Source organism: Manis pentadactyla, chromosome 16, assembly GCF_030020395.1.
Source record: "Manis pentadactyla isolate mManPen7 chromosome 16, mManPen7.hap1, whole genome shotgun sequence".
Classification (NCBI taxonomy): Eukaryota; Metazoa; Chordata; class Mammalia; order Pholidota; family Manidae; genus Manis; species Manis pentadactyla.
This window is the reverse complement of record NC_080034.1, coordinates 23,241,440-23,262,368: the sequence shown is the minus strand read 5'-3', so window position 1 is coordinate 23,262,368 and position 20,929 is coordinate 23,241,440. Positions and strand designations below refer to the sequence as shown.

Sequence of the window (20,929 nt, the reverse complement as noted above, 5' to 3'; positions counted from 1 at the left end):
GATCATCTACATGTGCTCTCTTACAACACTAAACTATGTTTTCTACCTTTATCTTGTATCTACCTACCACTTCAGCATTTTATTAAAAATAATAATAATAAAGAGAGAAATGTGGTATCCACATATAAATCAAGTATAAAAACCAAATGAGTATTCATATTTGAACTGACTGTTTATAGTTCATAATGCATGAGCAAAACCGAAAGTTTCTGTGATGACTGCCCTTGTACTGTTCACTATGTAACTTATTCATTATGTAAGAATTTGTTCTACATGTAAAAACTTGTTTGTTATGCCTCAGAAGATTGGAGACTGACAAAAATTAGGCTTGGGGTGGAATAATGATTGTGCATTGAGCATTGACTCCCCTATACAGAATTTTATTGTCGTTAACAATCATTTGATCAATAAATATGAGAGATGCCCTCACAAAAAAAAAAAAAAAAAAAAAAAAAAAAAAGGACAGACTTCCAATGGTAAAATAAATTAGTAACCGGGATGTAATGTAGAGCATAAGGAATATAGTCAAGATATTGTAACAGCCTGATAGGGTGATAGCTGGAACCTAGAATTATGTATATAAATGTTCTACCACTGTGTTGTACACTTGAAACGCATGTAATGTAATATTGTGTGTCAACTACCCTTCAATAAAAAATAATTATTAAAAAAAAAAAAAAAAAAAAGTGTAGGCAAAGGGTCTGTTTGTGTTTATACAGAGGATCAAAGCCTAATTGGGCTACCCCGAAAATGAACTAAGATACGATATGAAAAAGAACTTCCAACATCAGCACTCTCGGGAAGACTCATGCCAGAAGATGATCATCAAAAAACCCCAACAAAGATCCACGTACTGCTACAGCTGTAGAGGCACTCATCCCACCAGTTCCTGGACTTGCCATGGGAATGAGGAAGGAGATATCTAAGCTGGCCTGTGCATACAGTAAAACAACAAATTTGACTGGATCTATACTGTTGGAACTCAACCAAGAATTAGGAGAAGTGCAAATTGTAGCGCTCCAAAATCTTACAACTATGGACTATTTACTGTTAAAAGAACATAAGGGATGTGAACAGTCCCCAGGAATGGGTTGTTTTAATTCGTCTGATTTCTCTCAGACTGTTCAAGTTCAGTTGGACAATATCCACCATATCATAGATAAGTTTTCACAAATGCCAAAGTGCCTCACTGGTTTTCTTGGTTTCACTGGAGATGGCTGGTAATTACAGATATGCTTTGGTTATGTAACTATACTCCTATTATGTTAATGTGTGTGCACAATTTAAGTAGTAGCTTAAAACCTATACATGCTGAAGTTACTCTACAAGAAGATATGTCAAAGAAATAATCAATCTTCCCATGTTTTCTTCCGCCTGCTACTTCTATAGCTTTTCTTCTTCCTACCTAATTACAACCCTTAAATAGAATTCGTACCTCATATCAAATTTACCCAGTATCATAATTCTTCCAAGTGGTAAAGATACCTCAAGACAAATGCTGGGCATAGAAACTACAGGGCATAAATATGCAAAGAAGTAAAAAGCTAACCATTTCAAACAATAAGACTTCTCTCTCACTTACCAACTTCACATTTCCCTGTATGGCCCCGGAAGATGACTGGTTAGCCAGAGACGGGTAAGATTCCTCAAGGGAGGAACAACCTAAGACAGGCACAGTCGCAGGGGGGTCATCAGGTGAGAAATTGGGGATCAACAGAGGTGAGGCTTAGAACCTCACCCCCCCCCCCATTCTGAGAGAAATCTTCTGCATACGTGGATGTTTTATTGCCCTTGCCTAGCTTGGATTAACACATAGTCTACAGGCACACACCTGATCATCTACATTTGCTCTCTTACAACACTAAACTATGTTTTCTACCTTTATCTTGTATCTACCTACCACTTCAGCATTTTATTAAAAATAATAATAATAAAGAGAGAAATGTGATATCCACATATAAATCAAGTATAAAAATAAAATGAGTATTCATATTTGAACTGACTGTTTATAGTTCAGAATGCATGAGCAAAACCAAAAGTTTCTGTGATGACTGCCCTTGTGCTGTTCACTATGTAACTTATTCACTATGTAAGAATTTGTTCTCCATGTAAGAACTTGTTTGTTATGCCTCAGAAGATTGGAGACTGATGAAAATTAGGCTTGGGGGGGATTAATTATTGTGCATTGCGCATTGACTCCCCTATACAGAATGTTATTGTTGTTAACAACCATTTGATCAATAAATATGAGAGATGCCCTCACAAAAAAAAAAAAGTACACACTTCCAATGGTAAAATAAATAAGTTACCGGGATGTAATGTATAGCATAAGGAATATAGTCAAGATATTGTAACAGTTTGGTATGGTGATAGCTGGTACCTAGAATTGTCATGTATATAAATGTTGAATCACTGTGTTGTACACCTGAAACTAATGTAATGTAATACTGTGTGTCAACTACCCTTCAATAAAAAATAATTATCTACAAAAAAAAAAAAAAAGAAATACCTCTTCCTGTTGTTTACTTGTAGTAACAATTTTTAAATGTGTGTAGTTGTATATTTCATCTATTATTTCCTCCAAGAAATTAGGAAATTTCTTCCAGAGTTATTTTGTTATGTGCAAGTCACCAAGTCTCTCATTTTATATGGTTTTCTGCTCTGCCTTTTGTGAATTTTCCTTTTTTGAAGAGATTACTAATTTTGCTGCTAAGTGTGATTACAGAAAAGCCAAGTCCAGGGATTTCAAAGATTTATAATTCCAAGTGTTGATGGTTCACTGTGATCTAACTACAAACAGCAGAGCAAACTGTTTTCCTGAAGCGTAAGTGCATAAATGCCCAAGACACAGTTAGACTGTAACATAGTGCTTCTTCCTCACATTGATGTTAGGACCACCAAGTTTGAAATGCTCACTTGAAAAAGAAAATAGATCATTGTCTCTAATGACATCATACTGATGCTTATTAGTGAATAAAAAACATATTTACAAACATTATAGAGGCATAATATGCCTTAAAAGTTCACTTTGTGGAAATAAAATTTTCAAACTGTAAACCAGGGAGGATTTGCTTCATTCCTAAGAAGAAAATTCATAAAAGGGCCCATTTAAAAAGTAAGACTTTAGGCTTCTATTCCAGGCAGGATGTCAAAGTCACCAGGATTCTTTTTATCACAGCCAACATGAATTCTGAAGAATGATACAGCAAAAGGAAACATGCTTCCAAGAAAGTATCAAAAAGATAGAAAATCTGAGGAGAATTAAGTATCTCAAGAAGTCTAGTATTCATGTACGGATGTGTGTGTGTGTGTGTGTGTGTGTGTGTGTGTGTGTTGCTGGGGTGCTGAGCATGAAGTGGAGGAAGGGGTTGCATCCTGGAGCAGTGGCTGGGCTGATCCTATAATGACAGTGTGGGTAAAATTGTAACATTTCCAGAATATCTCGCCTGGCTTTAGTACATCTGCATATCAACAGGTGTTCAGAGGTGGAAAGATGTGTGGCTTTAGTGCATTTGCATCATTCCTCAGGGGTGGAGAGAAGTTCATCTCCATATCAGTGGGTAATTACTTGGGCAACAGAGGGCTTATCTGTACCTGAGAGGTGAGAGGGAGGGCTGTTTTTGCTGCTGCTGGAACAGGAAAGAGAGATGGGCTGGACTGTAGTTTTGTAAGCAATAAACAGGTTTTAAATTTTATTTCTCCCTTTGACTGATTACAGTTTTTAGAGTTATTTTGCCCTGGGATTTCCTCTCCCCAGACTAACATCTGGTGCAGTCGGCAGGATTCCTCTGAACCTGAAATCTGTCATAATGGGTGTGACCTTTGGGAGGGCTGCCCCTAGAAATGATGGGGAGAAGTGGTGCTGGCACTGAGGGACATGTGTCTACACTCGTGGGGTCGTGGAGTTGCCACCACTGCTGCTGGCCGTGCTGACCCCTGCCTGTGGCCTGAGCCTAAGGCTACTGCTTCTGCCACTGCTGCCGGCCAGAGCCTGGTCACAACTATGGTAAGGAGCAGAGGTCTGGGTCACCTTGACAGAGAAGCAAATGGCTGCTGTGTATCACACCTTGCTGGCTATGGAGCCCATCACCAGAACAGCTCCAACCAAGGTAATAACCACCTATCCCATTGCGGAGTGGGTGAAAGTCTGGACCCAAAGGCCATGGAGTGGCGTGGCACAGATACCTACTATATATCATGTGACTAGCCATTTGCCTTTGGCATCCCCAGGGAATGAGGAAGCAGACACATTAGCCCAGGTGCACTGGCTAGAAAGAAAACCTGCCTCTGATGTGACCCAGTGGATACATCAGTGTTTGTTGCCTGTGGGACAAAAGACAATGTGGGCCTGTTGGTGGGGCTTGCCACTGACCTTTGAAGAAGTCAGCCGAGCACAGAAGGAGTGCCCTGCACGTTGTGCAGATCAGCAAACCACCAAGAGGGTCCTAGAGTGTCTTTTTGCAATCTATGGCTGGTTGCCAGTGATTGAGAGCTATCAAGACACCCACTTTATTAGACATACATTGCAAGGATGGGTGCAGCAATTAGGAGTAAAATGGACATGGCCTGGGATATTTTGATACATGGATTGGTGATGGCTGGCTCATTTGGCACCTTGGGGAAAGGGTATGGAAGCTGGCCTCCTGTGTATTCCTGGAATAACAGCAAAGTAGCCCCCCACAATCATGGTTATTTGCCTCTATAGTCCTTGTGTCATGGATATGCCCCCTGGCTGCAGATGCCACGTGATGGCTGGAATGGATGAGCTTTGGACTCAATCTGCATGGGACTTTGAACCTAGCTGCATCCTCTGGCTGAGAATTATCATGATTGTGTTGCTATTGTCAAGAAGCTTGACTTTGTCTAATGTTTGGTAAAATTTTTGTGAGCAATCTAGCATAGTTGTTAGGAATGAATAAACAAGTGTAGAAACATGTTTTGAGAGACTGTGCTATAAATCTTAATCCGCATAGGCTGAATCTTATGGTTTGAGGATTATCATGAGTTTATTGTTGTTGCTATTGTATGTCATTAGTTTGGTCAGAAGAGGGGGAACAAGTAAATTGTAAGGCGAGATTTCTGGAGGGGTGGCCTATGGATAAAATTGTAATATCTCCAGAATATCTCACATGGCTTTAGTACATCTGCATATCAATAGGCATTCAGAGGTAGAAATAAATATGGCTTTAGGGCATTTGCATCATTCCTCAGGGGTGGAGAGAAGTTCATCTCCATATCAGTGGGTAATTACCTGGGCAAGGAGGTCTTATCTTTACCTGAGAGGTGAGAGGTCTTATCTTTACCTGAGAGGTGTTTTTGCTGCTGCTGGAACAGGAAAGAGAGATGGGCTGGACTGTAGTTTTGTAAGCAATAAACAGGTTTTAAACTTTATTTCTCCCTTTGACTGATTTCAATATTTAGAGGTGTTTTGCCCTGGGATTTCCTCTCCCTGGACTAACAGACAGTAATGTCATTTAGTCCCTGCTTTTGCCCCAAGATAATTATTGCTACCTCTTTATTGCAAAATTCTGCAGCAACAGAACATGCTACCTGTCCAGGTGCCATATGTCAGCAAGAGAGCATTAGGGAAACATAAAAACCTTCATCAGGTGTGAAGAACTCATGAAAACCAAATTTTGAGGACTATTCTATATGACTATTATAGTCTTATCTCTATTTTTTCTCTAGGATTATATGAGTACAGATTTCTGTGACTACTTTGTCCACATGCTCATTCTTCCTGAAGTGTAACTTGAGGAGTGGTAGTGAATGGAAATGAGTCTGGGATTGATTCCTTTAACAGATAAGAAGAATAATAAATAATATATAGTCCCATTTCATAGATGAAATGCAAAAATCCTATCAGAATATTAATTTATCAATTTCTAAAATGCATTAAAATATCATTATCAGGTAAAGTTTTTATCAGAACTGCATGGATTATCCAAAATTAGAAAATTCATTGGTCAAATTGATCATATTAATGAACCAATGAATGATCATGTGACAAAAAATATTATTCAATCTAATTCCTAAGTGTAGCTAAAAGAAACAGAGGGGAATAGAGGAAATTATTAATTGGGTAGTGGCAAAGTTACTAAATATCTATAGCATATATTATAGTTATTGGAGAAGCTCTAGGTACATTCCATTTAATACTGGGAACATAAACAGAATTACTAATGTCACTGTTATTCAACATCATATTGGAAAGGTCCTCATCAAAACCACAAGAAAATAAAAATATATTTGTAAGTCTTCTACAGGGAGGCAATATTATCTGCAAATGATATAGTCATCTATCAGGTGAACACACCATAATTAGTAGGTTTGCTAGATATGATATCAACCTAAAAAAATACCATTAGCATATATCAGCAACAACTAGAAAATAAGATTTAAATAAAAAAGAAAGAATCTGCTCAAAACAGTAATAGAAACTATAAAGTGTCTATGAACTAACCAATAATAAAAAAAATCCTCTTTGGAGAAAACTTTAAAACTTTGTATAAAAGAAGATCAGCATAAACTGAGAGATTTCTCTGTCCTTAAATGATATATCTTAAAATAAGAAAGTTATTAATCCTAATTAAGCTAATATGAAAATTATAATCCCAATAAAAATTCTGATTGGCCTATGAATAACTAACTAAACTTTTTATAAGAGGATTAATTTGGTTTCCTTTTCATATTAGTTATTAAGACAGACTTCAAACTTATCTTGAAAAAAATATGATATTATAGGACAGACATATGGATTGATGGAGGTGAATAGAAAACTTAGGAGACATACCAAAGGTTGTAGAATAAAAAAGCATTTTCTAGCACATCATATTGGGAAAATGAGCAACTGTATGGAGGAAATAACGCAGATCCTTTTAAAGGATTACCTATAAAGGTGAATACAGAGAAATTAAATTTATAAATATATCACATGATTTTCATGCAACTTTTCAGGACCATATAGAGTAGTTCACTTTGAGTGAGTCACACATAATAATGCCATTATACGGTGATCCTGTGTTTTCTTGAAGCATGGTGTCATTCTTTACGGGCTTATTTAAAACCCACAACAATCTAGATAATAGACGATGCTAGTCAATACCCCAGTTTGCAAACGGACAGTTCCAGAATCAGAGATTTAATGATGAAACACCACAAACTTGCAAGCAGAAGAACTGGGGGAGAAGCCCGGACAGTTTGGCCTCAAAGCCCTGGCTCCTGAAGGGAGGGGATAGAAATATTTTAAGTGATGTTACAGCCCAGAAAAGCTGCTGTTAAAAACATTAACACACGTGTGTGTAATGTGTTCACTATGGGTATAAACACATTTACATACTAATCACGGGACAGAAAAGTATCTGATGAAATACTTTAAAACTGTAAATATAATATTTAATCTTCATTCTTGTCATTTTCTTTCATCTCACCATTTGTCTGTGAGACAGAAAGCAGCCCATGACACTATACAAAATTTGCAAAACTTCCAGAGTTCATCATGTAGGAAATTTGTAAAGCTATCTAAATAAAAAGAACCATTCTGACACTTCCCAAAAAAGCAATTTGGTTTCCCTTTCCATGGATGAATTACCTCCCCTTTACTAGAATTTACTAAACAACATAACTGGCATTCTTAGCAGTATCTGATTTAAACATAACTTGAGGAAGTTCTGACACTCTTTCTCCCAGTTTACTTCTTCCTCTTACAAATCTGAGTTCAATTCGGGGGCCCCAACTGACCTTACAATGCATCATTATAGAGTAGCTCCCGGGCTTGAAATTCATCTGTTTAATTTCCTTTGATTCTCCCCCAGAGTGTTAGTCATACAGGCAGAACTTGGTTTTGGTTTTAACTAGCAGAAAAGTCAACACCAGATCTCTTCTGGCCGTTGTGAAAGTCCTCCCTAAGCTCTCTGATGGCATTTAGCCATGGAGGAGAAAAGCATTTATAAAATACTTTTGAAAGTAAAATCTTCCCTCTTACCTTTCTTAAGGTAACTCCTTATGTACTGTCATTTAGGTAGTTTTCGTGGTGTCTTAATATCTGTTTATCCAGAATCACTTTTTATTTGCCAAGGACTGTAAAGTTCTATGTGGAAATTGCTTCCTTATGTAAAATACATACAGTAGACATTACATTTAAACTATTTAGATAAGTGTAACTGGCTGAATAGATTGACTTTTGATTGGAAAATTTAAGTCACCTTTTTCTCTTTTTGATTTGAGTGCATTTTTAGGGATACTGATGATAATCTTTAATAGAATATTTCCCATCTTAAGGTCAGTGCTATAATTTTGTTTTGATAGATTTAAAACTATTAGCAAGTTTCCCACCCTTATTTTAATAAAGTTTGTATCAACACATACCCATATATGTGAATACTGATAAAGCTATTAATATGCAAGTATGCATACACATATAACCTTAGTTTCTCATTGTTATATTAAAGGAAGTTCTTATATAATTGTTTCAAAAGTTATGGACATAGAAACTAATTATGTTATTTGTTTTAGAATGAAAGGTAAAAATTAATTTAAATATTAAATTTGATAAAAGTGCTTTTTTATCAACTTAAATTAGCTAAATTTTTTTAACTTAAAAAGAACATAATAACTTAAGAGCAGAATTCTCAATAAAAGTCATTAATAAAGTTTTGGAAATCATAGATTCATTTACTATATATCATTTTACCACTGACAAGGCATAAATATATTGGCATAATAAAATGTTCATTTTAAAATAAAGGAATTATCACTTACTGTTGGTTCTCAGAGCAGGTTGAAATGGCTGCTTTATCTGTAGAAAGAAGGAAAGTAGAGAGAAAGGAGGTTAGAGCACAGTATATGTACATTACACCTATTTCCTGTTTTTGGCAAATTCTGTTTGTGCAAGTAGATCTGAGTCAACAAGGTCTGAAACAGGATTTGTCATACCAAGAGTCTCAAATTTCATTGCTGGTTGACTTACTGCATAATTTTGGCAGTATCTTGCAATTCTCCTCACTGTTTTTAAAAATAAATTATTATTTTGAATTTAGCTATTGTACATTCATTCTTCGGAGCTTCATGTACTGTTACAACTAATCCACATTTTTTATTGACAATTCTTAACTAAATATTCTCATTACAACATTAGAGTTTTCAAGATTACTTCTATAAGAGTAAAGCCAAGCTTATTCCTTTGTGAACTGTAGAGACTACCATGTTTTTTTTACAGAGACTTACACTATTCAAAAGAAATCTGTTAGATCTTACTGTTTTGGAGAAAAATTTAATCTTTTATCTTTGTAAACATAAGGTCACCGTGGCTTTCAGAATTTAATGGCAGAGGACCCCATAACTCATGGGTATTTCTAAATTCTAAGTTCTCCTGTATTAACTTTTATTTTCTGGTTGTATGAAACTCAACATAACATTGAACAACATGACATAGTAAACTAGCATCATTTGATTCTATGGAAGACTTTATTTAATCATTCCAGGCTATTTCTACATTTCAGAAATGAAGGAGGTTGGACCGATGATTTCAAGTTCTCTCTCCCTCCAAGATGTAATGATTTCAAATATGAAGTTTTTATCAATGAGGGAATATAAATTAATAAATAAATGGCAGGCATTTCTGGGTGCACATATCTTATTTTATTGTGCTTCACACATATTGTATTTTTTCCAAGTTTAAAGTTTGTGGCAGTCCAGCATCGAGCGAGTCTATCCAGGCCATTTGACCAACAGCACTTGTTCACTTCATGTCTCTGTCACATTTTGGTAATTCTCCGAATATATCAAACTTTTCCACTTTATATTTCTCATGGTGATCTGTGACCAGTGACCCTTGCTGTTACTATTGTAATTGTTTGGGGGTGCTATGAACTGCTTCTATCTAAGACAATGAACCTAGTTGATAAATGTTGTGTGTTCTAACTGTTCTATCAACCTGCCATTCCCCCATCTCTCTCTCTCTTTTCTCAGGCCTCCCTATCCCTGAGATATAATAGTATTGAAATTAGGCCACTCAGTAATCCTACCATGGCCTTTCAGAGTTCAAGTGAAGTGTCAAACATCTGTCACATTAAATCAAAAGCTAGAAATGATCAAGCTTAATGAGGAAGCATGTTAAAAGCTGAGGTAGATGGAAAGCTTGGCCTCTCACTTTAGTTAGCCAATTTGGGAAGCAAAGGAAAAGTTCCTGAAGGAAATTAAAAGTGCTACTCCAGTGAGTACATGGATGATAAGAGAGCTAAACAGCCTTATTGCTGATATGGAGAAAGTTGAAGTGCTCTGGACGGATCAAACCAGCCACAGCACTCCTGTCAGCCAAAGCCTAATCCAGAGCAAGGGCCTGAGTCTCTTCAAGTCTCTGAAGGCTCAGAGGTGAGGAAGCTGCACGAGGAAAGTTTGAAGGTAGCGGATGCTGGTTCATGAGGTTGGAAGAAAGAAGCCAACTCCATAACACAAAGTGCAGGTGAAGCAGCAAGTGCTGATGCAGAAGCCGCAGCAAATTGTCCAGAAGATCTAGCTAATTACTGAAGGTAGCTTCACTAAACAATAGATTTTCAGTGTAGAAGAAACAGCCTTATAATAGAAGAAGAAGCCATCTCAGACTTTCCTAACTAGAGAGAAGTCAATCGCTGGCTTCAAAGCTTCAAAGGACAGACTGACTCTCTTATTAGGGGCTAATGCAGCTGGTGACTTTAAGTTGAAGCAATGCTCATTTACCATTTTGAAAACCCTAGGGCTCTTAAGAATTATGCTAAATCTATCCTTCCTGTGCTCTAGAAATAGAACAACAGAACCTGGATGACAGCACATCTGTTTGTAGCATGGTTTACTGAATATTTTAAGCCCATTAATGAGACCTAGTACTCAAAAAATATATATATATATATATATATATATTCCTTTCAATATCTTACTGCTCATTGATAAGGCATCTGGTCATCCAAGAATTATGATGCTGATATACAACAAGATTAATGCTGCTTTAATGCCTGCTAATACAACATCCATTCTGCAGTGCATGGATCAAGGAGCCACTTAGACTTTCAAGTCTTATTATTTAAGAAATACATTTCATAAGGCTATAATTGCCATAGATGGTGATTCCTCTGATGGATCTGGATAAAGTAAATTAAAAACCTTCTGGAAAGGATTCTCCATTCAAGATGCCATTAAGAACATTTGAGATTCGTGGGAAGAGGTCAAAATATCAATATTAACAGGAGTTTGGAAGAAGTTTATTTCAACTCTCCTGGATGACTTTGATAGACTCAAGACTTCAATGGAGGAAGTAACTGCAGATGTGGTAGAATAGCAAGCAGAAAAGGACTAGAAGGGGAGAATGAAGATGCGACTGAATTGTTGCAATCTCGTGATAAGCCTTGAATGAATGAGCAATTGCTTTTTACGGTTGAACAAAGAAAGTATCACCCAGAGGCCACTCTCCTCTCTACTTAACGGTGTAGGATATTGTTAAGAGGTTGGGATTTATGGTGTGATAGACATAGGTTAAGTTTTTATACCAAAGCATATTAGAAAATTATTATTCTGTCCATAAGTTTTCACGTCTACAAATGGGAATAATATTATTTTATTTAATTGTAATAAAATGAAATAATATGTAAATTATCAGCCATGTAGTAAGAATTTCTAAAATTATATTAGTTTCCCCTCATTTAATTTGCTTCTTTTCTTCTGGGTCTGGACAAACCTGTCCCTAACACTGACATGCTATGGGATTGTACTTAAATTTTATGAGAAATGGTTTGACTTACTGTGGTATAAGTAGTTACGTGAGAAACTACCATAAGATGTGGATAGAAGATGGTATAAAAAAGGAAAATATATTTTTGACTCATTATTAATACTTAGTAAATTTCCTCTAACTTTATATTTGTAGTTATGACTAAATAATCATTAGGTGTACCATGATATATAAAGTATTTTGTCAGACATTAGTACCTCTCTTATTAAGTTAAATAAATATAAAAAATATGTGACACCTTTGGGTCACAGAATACCATATACATATGGGATTGACAGATTGATGACCCTAATTTTTCAAAATGATTGTTTGCAGCCACCTCTGTTCCCTCACCTCCTGTGATTAGATTATCTTAAAAATTTTTTTCTTTCCTTCAAGCATATTTTATTTTTATTTTATTAATTTTATTACTTTTTAATTGTAGTATAATTGACACACAATATTATGTTAGTCTCATGTTTACAACATCATGACTTGACCATTATATACATTTTAAAATGCTCTCCACAATAAGCGTAGCTGCCATCTGTCACCATAAAAACGTAATACAATATTATTGACTGTATCCTTTATGTTGTTTTTTATTCTTTTTCATCACCATGACTTATTTACTTTATAATTGGAGGTTTGTACCTCTTTACCTCTTTTACCTATTTTATCCAGCCCCCACCTCCTCTCCTATGGCAACCACCAGTTTGTTGTCTGCATTTATTTTGCATTTATCTATTTTGTTTGTTTTGTTTTTTAGATTACACATAAAGGGAAAGCATATGGTATTTGTCTTTTTCTGTCTGACTTATTTCACGTAGCATTATACTCTCTAGGTCCATCCATGTTGTTGCAAATGGCAAGAGATCATTCTTTTTTATGGTTGAATAATTTTTAATTGTCTAATCCACTTCTTTATCCATTCATCTATTGATAGTATTTCTGTTGCTTCCATATCTTAACTATTGGAAAAAATGTTACAATAAACAGGGGTGCATATATTTTCAAAATAGTGTTTCCATTTTCTTTGGGCAATCTGCAGAAGTGGAATTATTGAGTTGTATAGTATACCTATTTTTAACCTTTTTGAGGAATCTCCATATTATTTTCCATAGTGGCTGCACCAAATTAAATTCCCACTGACAGTGCATCACAGTTCCCTTTTCTCCACATCCTCAACAACACTTGCTATTTCTTATATTTTTACACTAGCCATTCTGCCATGTGTGAAGTGACATCTCATTGTGGTTTTGATTTGCATTTCCCTGATGATTAGTGATATCAAGCATCTTCTCATGTGTCTGTTGGCCATCCTTATGTCTTTGGAAAAATGTCTATTCAGGTCTTCTGCCCACTTTTTAATTAGATTATTTGGGGTTTTTTTGGTGTTAAGTTGTATGAGTTCATTATACATTTTTGGATATTAACCACTAATCAGACATATCATTTGCAAATATCTTCTCCCATTCCGTAGGTTGTCTTTTTTGTTTTGTTGATGGTTTCCTTTGCTGTGCAAAAGCTTTTTAGTTTGATGTCATCCCACTTGTTTATTTTTTCTTTTGTTTACCTTGCCTGCGGAAATCCAGAAAAATATTACTAAGGCTGATGTCCAAGAGATTACTGCCTATGTTATCTTTCAGGAGTTTCATAGTTTCAGGTCTTATATTTAGGTCTTTAATTCATTTTGAGTTTATTTTTGTGTATAGTGTAAGGAAGTGGTCTAGTTTCATTCTTTTGCATGTAGCTCTACAGTTTTTCCAACACCATTTATTAAAGAGACCGTCTTTTACCCGCTGTTTTCCTTGCTGCCTTTGTCATAGATTAATTGACCATATAAGGATGGGTTTATTTTTGGTATCTCTATCTGTTCCATTGATGCATGCATCTATTTATTTGTGACAACACCATACTGTTTTAATTACTATAGTTTTGCAATATAGTTTGAAGCCTGAGATTGTATTACTCCAGTTTTGTTTTTCTTTCTCAAGAATGCTTTGGTTTTTCAGGATCTTTTGTTGTTACATATAAATTTTAGGATTATTTGTCTTAATTGTGAATATCTATTGATATTTTGATAGGGATTAGAATGTTAAATGATGCAGTTTGTATATTTATTTGGCGTAATCAGTCTGTGACAATTTATTCCTTAAATAAAATATTCATATAGGTCAAAAGTTGCCATGATGTAACTTTTTTGTGTAGGCATCATTTCATACATTTAAAAAATTACAGCTATGTTTATCCTCAATGCTCTAGATAAAAGTTTTAAAATCTGAGCTCTGAATCATTGCTGTAACTAATACAATCTTAGGAATTAAGGCATCTGAAGGTCAATACTCAACTAATTACAGACAAATGAAGTCCTAATTACTGACAAATGAAAATTAATTTGACGATTTATTTTAAATTCTGACACATGTGATGGGTCTGTGCCCCAAATCTGGTATACATATAGGTAGCACTAGAATTAGTTCTGCAACAAATGTTTAAACATATGGAAATCAATATCATCCACTGTTATCTTCAAATATCTAGGAAATTATATTTGTGAATGCAAACAAATTATGGATGGAGATTAAAATCTTCATTGTTGAAACACCATGAAGAAGCAAGATAAGTCTTTTACTTGAGGAGGAAGCTTATAAATTGATCATCTTGTGAGCATTTAAAAGATGAGTGGCATAATTTATAATTATGTCATATTTTACTTTTGGAAAATAAACAGAACAATGTTTACTTAAAGAAAGCAAGAAAAAATCAGAATGAAGGTTGAATAATTTGAAGATCAACTTTTTGGTGACGTTTTCCTATGAATATTGGCAATATTTTCCAGTAAAGACGACTTTTTCTGTACAGCCAATTTATACAGCTATTTATATAAATGCTCTTCTCCCTAAGGCCATGCTTAAATTTATTAATGTAGTTTTTGATTAATGTCACCTAACAAGAAATGCTGTGTGTCCCTGGCCATGAAAAAGTAATGTATCCTACAAGGAATGAGAATGCTTTATGATTAAACAGCTAAATAATTTGTGTCCATTCATTTTTCCTTCTTAATTCAACATTAAAAAAAGTTAATTTTTACTCTCAACTTTTGTATCTGTACCATGAGTTTACCTTCTGGTTAGCTGATTTCCATAAATTAAAATTTTTATAGTTATTAGTATCTCTTTGTTCAGTCTTTTACTGATGTCAAAATACTTGTTCTTTGCTTTTCCTTGAGTTATCTACCATGCAAATGACAGAAGATGGTGTCATGAATAATACCTTTTATTTTCACTAAAGGTCACAGTATTACTTGCAACCATATCCTTTAAAAGGAAGAATAACTAAATTCTTAACTGATATATATCATTAATTTAATTAATTTGGCAATTTTTTGCCAGAAGAATTAATAAATAATAAATAGTATTTTACAATATATTTCAATATGAACTTCTGAATCAGCTTTCTCATTGTAGGAAGGTAGAACAAATGGGTTGTTTATTGAAATCTTATTATAAGACTGGAAACATTGAATATTTTATGCTATTGATTTTTCCTATACAAATCCAAGTTATATCTTTCCATTTGCTTAGTTCTGCTGAATGATTTAGGTCCTTCAGGAGTATTTAAAAATTTTCTTCAAGTAGGCATTGAATGTTTCCAGCTAAGTTTCTGTCCATGTTTCATCCTTTTAGCTGTCATTGCAAATGGTGACCTTTCTGTCCATCTGCTATTCTAAAACCTATGATGGCACATCTAGTCTGTCTTTGTAACCTAGGAAATGAACTGTGTTGCAAGCCAAAGAGATCATAAAGAAATATCTCTACCAAGATTACAGAATGTGGACTCATTTTCCTTCTAAAAACCATGAACAATTTCTCTTGCTTCTCTGCTTGTGACTCCCAACCATTGAATGTTCATAGTTGCATTCATTTCCAGTGACTTCTATAGTTAATTACCATAGACTTTTTGGCTTAACCAACTCATGTGTATTCCTTCACAGTTCTGGAGGCCAGAAATCCATAATCAGTATCAATGGGCTGACATCAAGGTCTAAGTAGGGCTTCACTTTTCCAGAGGCTCTGGGGAGAATCCCTTCTTTGACTCTTCTAGATTTTTGTGGCTGCCAACATTCATTGATTTGTCACTGTATCACCTCAAATTCCTGCCTGTGTGGTAATACACAAGAGATCTATTACCTCCTCTGCTTCTATCTGTAATCTCTCTCCCCCATAAGGACATTTGTGATACACTTAGGCCCACCCAAGTATTCTAGGATAATTTCCACATCTCAAGATCCTTAACTTGATCACATCTGCAAATAACCCTTTTATTTTGGAAATATGATAACATTTACTGCTTACAGGGGTTAGAACATGAACACTTTCAGGGGGATCATTTTTAGCCTGTACAGTAATAAATTCCAGAATTCTATCTTCTTAAAGTCCAGGTGATGTCTGACTTCATCCTTTCTTCTATCTGAGCAGGTGAGGGGAGGACTGATTATAGGATTATTGTGACAGTATAATACATTTCCAGGGTAAATTTTCAGATCCAGATCTTCAGATATTATAAATTTGATCTGAACAAAGTCATTCAGGTTCTAGATTATAGCTCAGTATACGTCACCACTATCTAAGCACCCTTCTCTGAACTATCAAGAAAATCATGGTTTAAGATGGAACAATGACAGTCTGAATGCTCCAAACCTGGAAGCCATGTTCATCATGTATATAGAATTCCTGCTTCAATAACCGTGCATGACAGCACACAAGATGTGCAGAGAATGTAAAAAGAAAAACAACTGGACAATAGCATTCCTTGGCAAAAATTCGAAGTATTTTATAAGAAAAGCATTTTCACATTGGGCAAATATGAGACACTAGAAACCAATAGGAATTCATAATCAATACATAAATTATGATTATGTAATTAGTATTCCCTTAGCTCTGAAAAACTGTATTAAAACGACACAGAAGAAAAGTACTTGGTGTGTACTTGGTGCTGAGCTGTCCAGAAACATCACGGAAAATTTACTGGTAAATGAAAGGCCATGTCATACAGATGGTATTTTAGAGAGAATTACTACTGATGTAGTTCAGGGATCACTAGTAACTAAAAAGTATGAACAATCTAAATTTGAGCCAACTTACATTTCATAGTCAGGTGAAATAAATATATTGGAAAAGAGAAGTAGCAAGGTTTAATAATCTTAATGAACTCCATAGTAATAGAGTAGCTAAAAAATCAAACATGGTATAGAAAGATAATAAATTCCAAGGAAAATCCATGAAAGAAAATGATTAAAATATATTTGCAATGGCTATTTCAGGTACATAAATTTCAAGAAAATAAAGCCAAATTATTGTAAAGTTCCTCATGTTCATCATTAATATGTAAAACAAACAAAATCATCTTCTGAGCAAGAAAGAAGGTCATATCCAAAGACTAAAATCTCACTACCACACTGGAATCCAGTTGGTTTGCTTAATCCCTCACATAAATTATATTAGAAACTGAATCATTACAATCTTCAAACAGAAAAGATCACCTTTAATCCCATAGACAAACTCTAATGAAAACAAATGATACTGGCCCTGTTTATGCCAGCTCTACTAAGATTGTAGGATTTAGAACAAACAAGCAACTTAAACACTGTGGGGCAAAAATACTTGGCTCAGAGGTCTGAGGAGACTCAGGGCAGAAGCAGAGATGCTCTGAAGCTGGACCTTCTATCTGTCAAGTGGCCAACTGGTATAGAGGCTCTTTGGGTTTTCTGGTTTCTTTGTGGGGTGTGGGTGGATAGATGGATAAAAATATACCTTTTATGCTAGCAAAAACACCTAGCACACTCTTTGTTAAAAGTAGTATGCTTCCTATTCTCCAAGTATCATGACATGGAAAAGGTTCTTCAGTTATTAGTAAATCCATGAGAAAAGTGTCTCACACGGTCTGAAGTGGAGGAGATTTGCCACGTGATAGTGCCCGATGTGCTCTCAGCTTTAACTGAAACAGAGCTTCCAAAAACCTATGCTCACAGGAAAAATATGGAAATATCCTGATAGATTTATGTATATCTTTAAAGACCATATTCTCAGACTAAAGGTGCTGGGTATGGAACTTCAGATTCTGTTTCTTCATAAAACTCTAGATATGCTTAAAAACAGAGGGAAGAATTGCTCTGCCATATCTTTAACCTATTTCCTCTTCCTTCTCAGAGTGTGTTGTGCGGATGGTTGATTTTGCTAGATTGGTACTTAAGCCTGGTTTTTAGTGAGAGGGGTGTAGAATGCAAACTGGAACTGAATGGTAAGTACTGTTTCATTCACAAAAGCATTGAAAATTCTGTCGTATGACTCATATACAGTATCAGTCATTAGTAGAAACAGAATAACATGGTTGCTATAGTGAACTATTTGTGATTTTTTATATTTTATCAACCAAATGCTATTTCTATAAAAAAAGTTTGCCACAGAGAACTTTATATGCTGTAATTTTATTGTCATGCAAGTTGTCTCTGTAAAGCATTCGATAAAATTTACCTGAATATATGTCATCTCACTCATCCTAATCGCTCCTAACTAGCTCCTTGAAAATATTACATAACAAATAAAAAGGGTCACTATTATATTGAAAATGTTGAGCACTTTCTTGAGGCAGTAGTTACCATTGAAAAAATTTTAAACCAATTATACTTCAAGTCCTTAAGTATTACATGTGGTGTAATGTGAATGGGGACAGGTAATTATTTTTTAGACAGTCAACCTTGATGACATAAGCTGGTATGTTTCTTTATTGAGAATAATTGTGAAAGGAAAAACTGCATCCTTAGATGAGAAGTAGATATATCTCAGCCAAGACTACTTTCCTAAGTTCATTTAATTCCTTTCAATTCTTTATCTCCACGATTTTCTGCCCCTTAAGCCACAAGTCATACTCTACTTCTTTTTGCTAGCTTTATTTCTTTTACTTCACCACCATACATTTTTAACATAGTGTTGCTTCCTTTTATCTTAGTATCAGGAAGACAGATAAACAAGCTGAATACAAAGGGAGGCTTTATTTGTATGCAGGAAGAGGAAACGAGTGAGGGGAAAAGAAAAATCATTTGTTCATCCCTTGTCCTCTTCACTAGCATTTATGGGTTCCCTGTTGCTGGGTGCAGACTTCTGAACAGATTCATCCATCGTAAAAATCAAATGCTTTATAAAGACTTTCATGATTACACATTCCTAATTTCATAGTAAACTTCTTGTATGATGAGAGTCAAGAATACTCAGAAAAACTAAGTGGGCCTCTACAGTGTCTAATACCTTAACTTATTGATGCTGAACTTTCCTTGAGTTTGAAATTTCCTTGTGAGAGAGCAAATCCATTCATCATTCTGTTGGGAGTAGACTAGTGTAGCATGGATGCCAAAGATGCGTGGAGGGGAGAGTGAGTCAAATTTTTGGATTTAACTCCATGCTCATCCTTTGATTTTGACTACTTCAGTCAAAATCATGACTTACTCTATGGGCAGGCCGTAGTACTAATTTCACAGGTTGTTATCAGACCAAGAAAAAAGATGTTGGAAAGCAGGTGTTTCCTAAAAATATAATTCCAAATCAGAAGAGGTAGATACCTCTGGAAAATATGGTACATTAAGAAACTACTTCACTGTGTAAAAATTACAGGTAATTAATTCTTTTCCTATAAGGAAAAGGGAAACATTAAAGGCAAACCATATGTACAAAGAATAATCTTTTGTCTGGAGGTGATTCTCTTTATTTATATTTAAATAATGTGGAATCTTGATGTGGGAATTTGTTCTTTCTGTTACTTCTGCCTGAAAGGTCCCACAGTTATCCTCATCTTATCCTTCTTTGATGTAATTAAATCCTAGTCATTCTAATTGGAATCCTAGGTCAGGATAGAGAGTATTAGAGTGTAATAAAGCATAGTACCCTAGGGGCCTCTCTAACGTTGTTTAAAGCTCTGAGACTGCCTCCAGTAACATTAGTCTCCTCTGTGATTTCAGTCAAGGGCCCTCTACGGTCCTTTTTTTCCCTACCTGGGCCCTTTGACTATAATGTCTATCACTTGATCATATTTCCTGGGAACAGTGATCGTGTTCAGAACGCGCTCAGGTGACCGGACACCTTGTGTTCTTCCCAATGGCCCCAGTACATGCAGTTATGACACGTAATGCTTATTTAGGTAGAACAGTGAAGAGTTACAGCGATGGAGATTTCTAGAACAACAATTACATAAAAATATTTTCCAATAATTTCCCAAGGGGGACTTCCTTTTCTAGCCAGTTTCTCCAAGTCAACTACAAAGGATGCGCATGCTGTCACATCACAAATTGTCTATTAAGTCTCTTCATTTCTGCTATTCCATTTTGTCATTGTTTCTATAGTCCTGATTTATCTTCCCAGGCTGTAAAAAGAGAATGACTGCAATATCCTTGAGGTTTCTGTGAGACCTTATAGGGTTGGTCAGGTTATAGCAGTTTTTCCAGGGACACCCTAGGACATTTAACTGTAGGTTATTTTGCTCAATACGCTCAAGTATACATAAGCAGTAAAAGCAATATATGACTTAGTGAGCACCTGTTGTATGTATAATTTATTCTGTCTTCTGTGGACAGAAGCCAGGTGGTATATAATTCGTTTGGGTATGTTAATATAGTGCTCCAATGATATCAAAATCAGCAATGGTACTTCATTAGTATATGGATTTCTGTATTAAGTTAAGTTGCTTTGTTTCATCCTAAACATATTGCATCAGCATCTCTGGAAGTGGATCTCAGATTTCAGCATTTTTGATAAGCTTCCCAAATGATTCTTACATTTTGGGAGCTTTTTAAAAGTCCTTCATGTGTGGAATCACTCGGAATGTTTTCTAAAGCTACTTAGAATGACCACCTGATTTCTGATACTTTGAAAGTAAAAGAGGACACTATAAAGAAATTATTGCTAAAAATAACCTATGTATATCAGGGACCTCCCCAACAAATCAAGAATTCCTATTATTAGGATTCATGTTTTGAATATGAAATCCAGGACAGACTAAATGTTTTGGGCTGTATCTTAGACTATTGGTTCCTTATTATCCCTACTCATATCCAATTAGAACTGCAGATCATCCTTCCAACCTATTGCTAATGCCAGCTCAGCTTTTACATTCCCAGCAACACTGTCCTAGATCAGC

The 20,929-nt window shown here is 35.3% G+C and overlaps 1 protein-coding gene across 10 annotated transcripts in view; it reads right to left on the bottom strand.

Moving 5' to 3' along the window:
* Positions 1-8,851, bottom strand: part of LOC118927787 (cysteine-rich secretory protein 2-like) — a 45,814-nt gene extending 36,963 nt beyond the window's left edge. For 9 of the 10 annotated variants that reach the window (XM_057493951.1, XM_057493954.1, XM_057493953.1 and 6 more), the window contains exon 1: positions 8,761-8,851. The gene's annotated coding sequence lies outside the window, so the exon portion shown is untranslated. The remainder of the gene's footprint in view (positions 1-8,760) is intronic. The other variant, XM_036916411.2, reaches the window with a different exon arrangement.
* Positions 8,852-20,929: the final 12,078 nt, after the last annotated feature.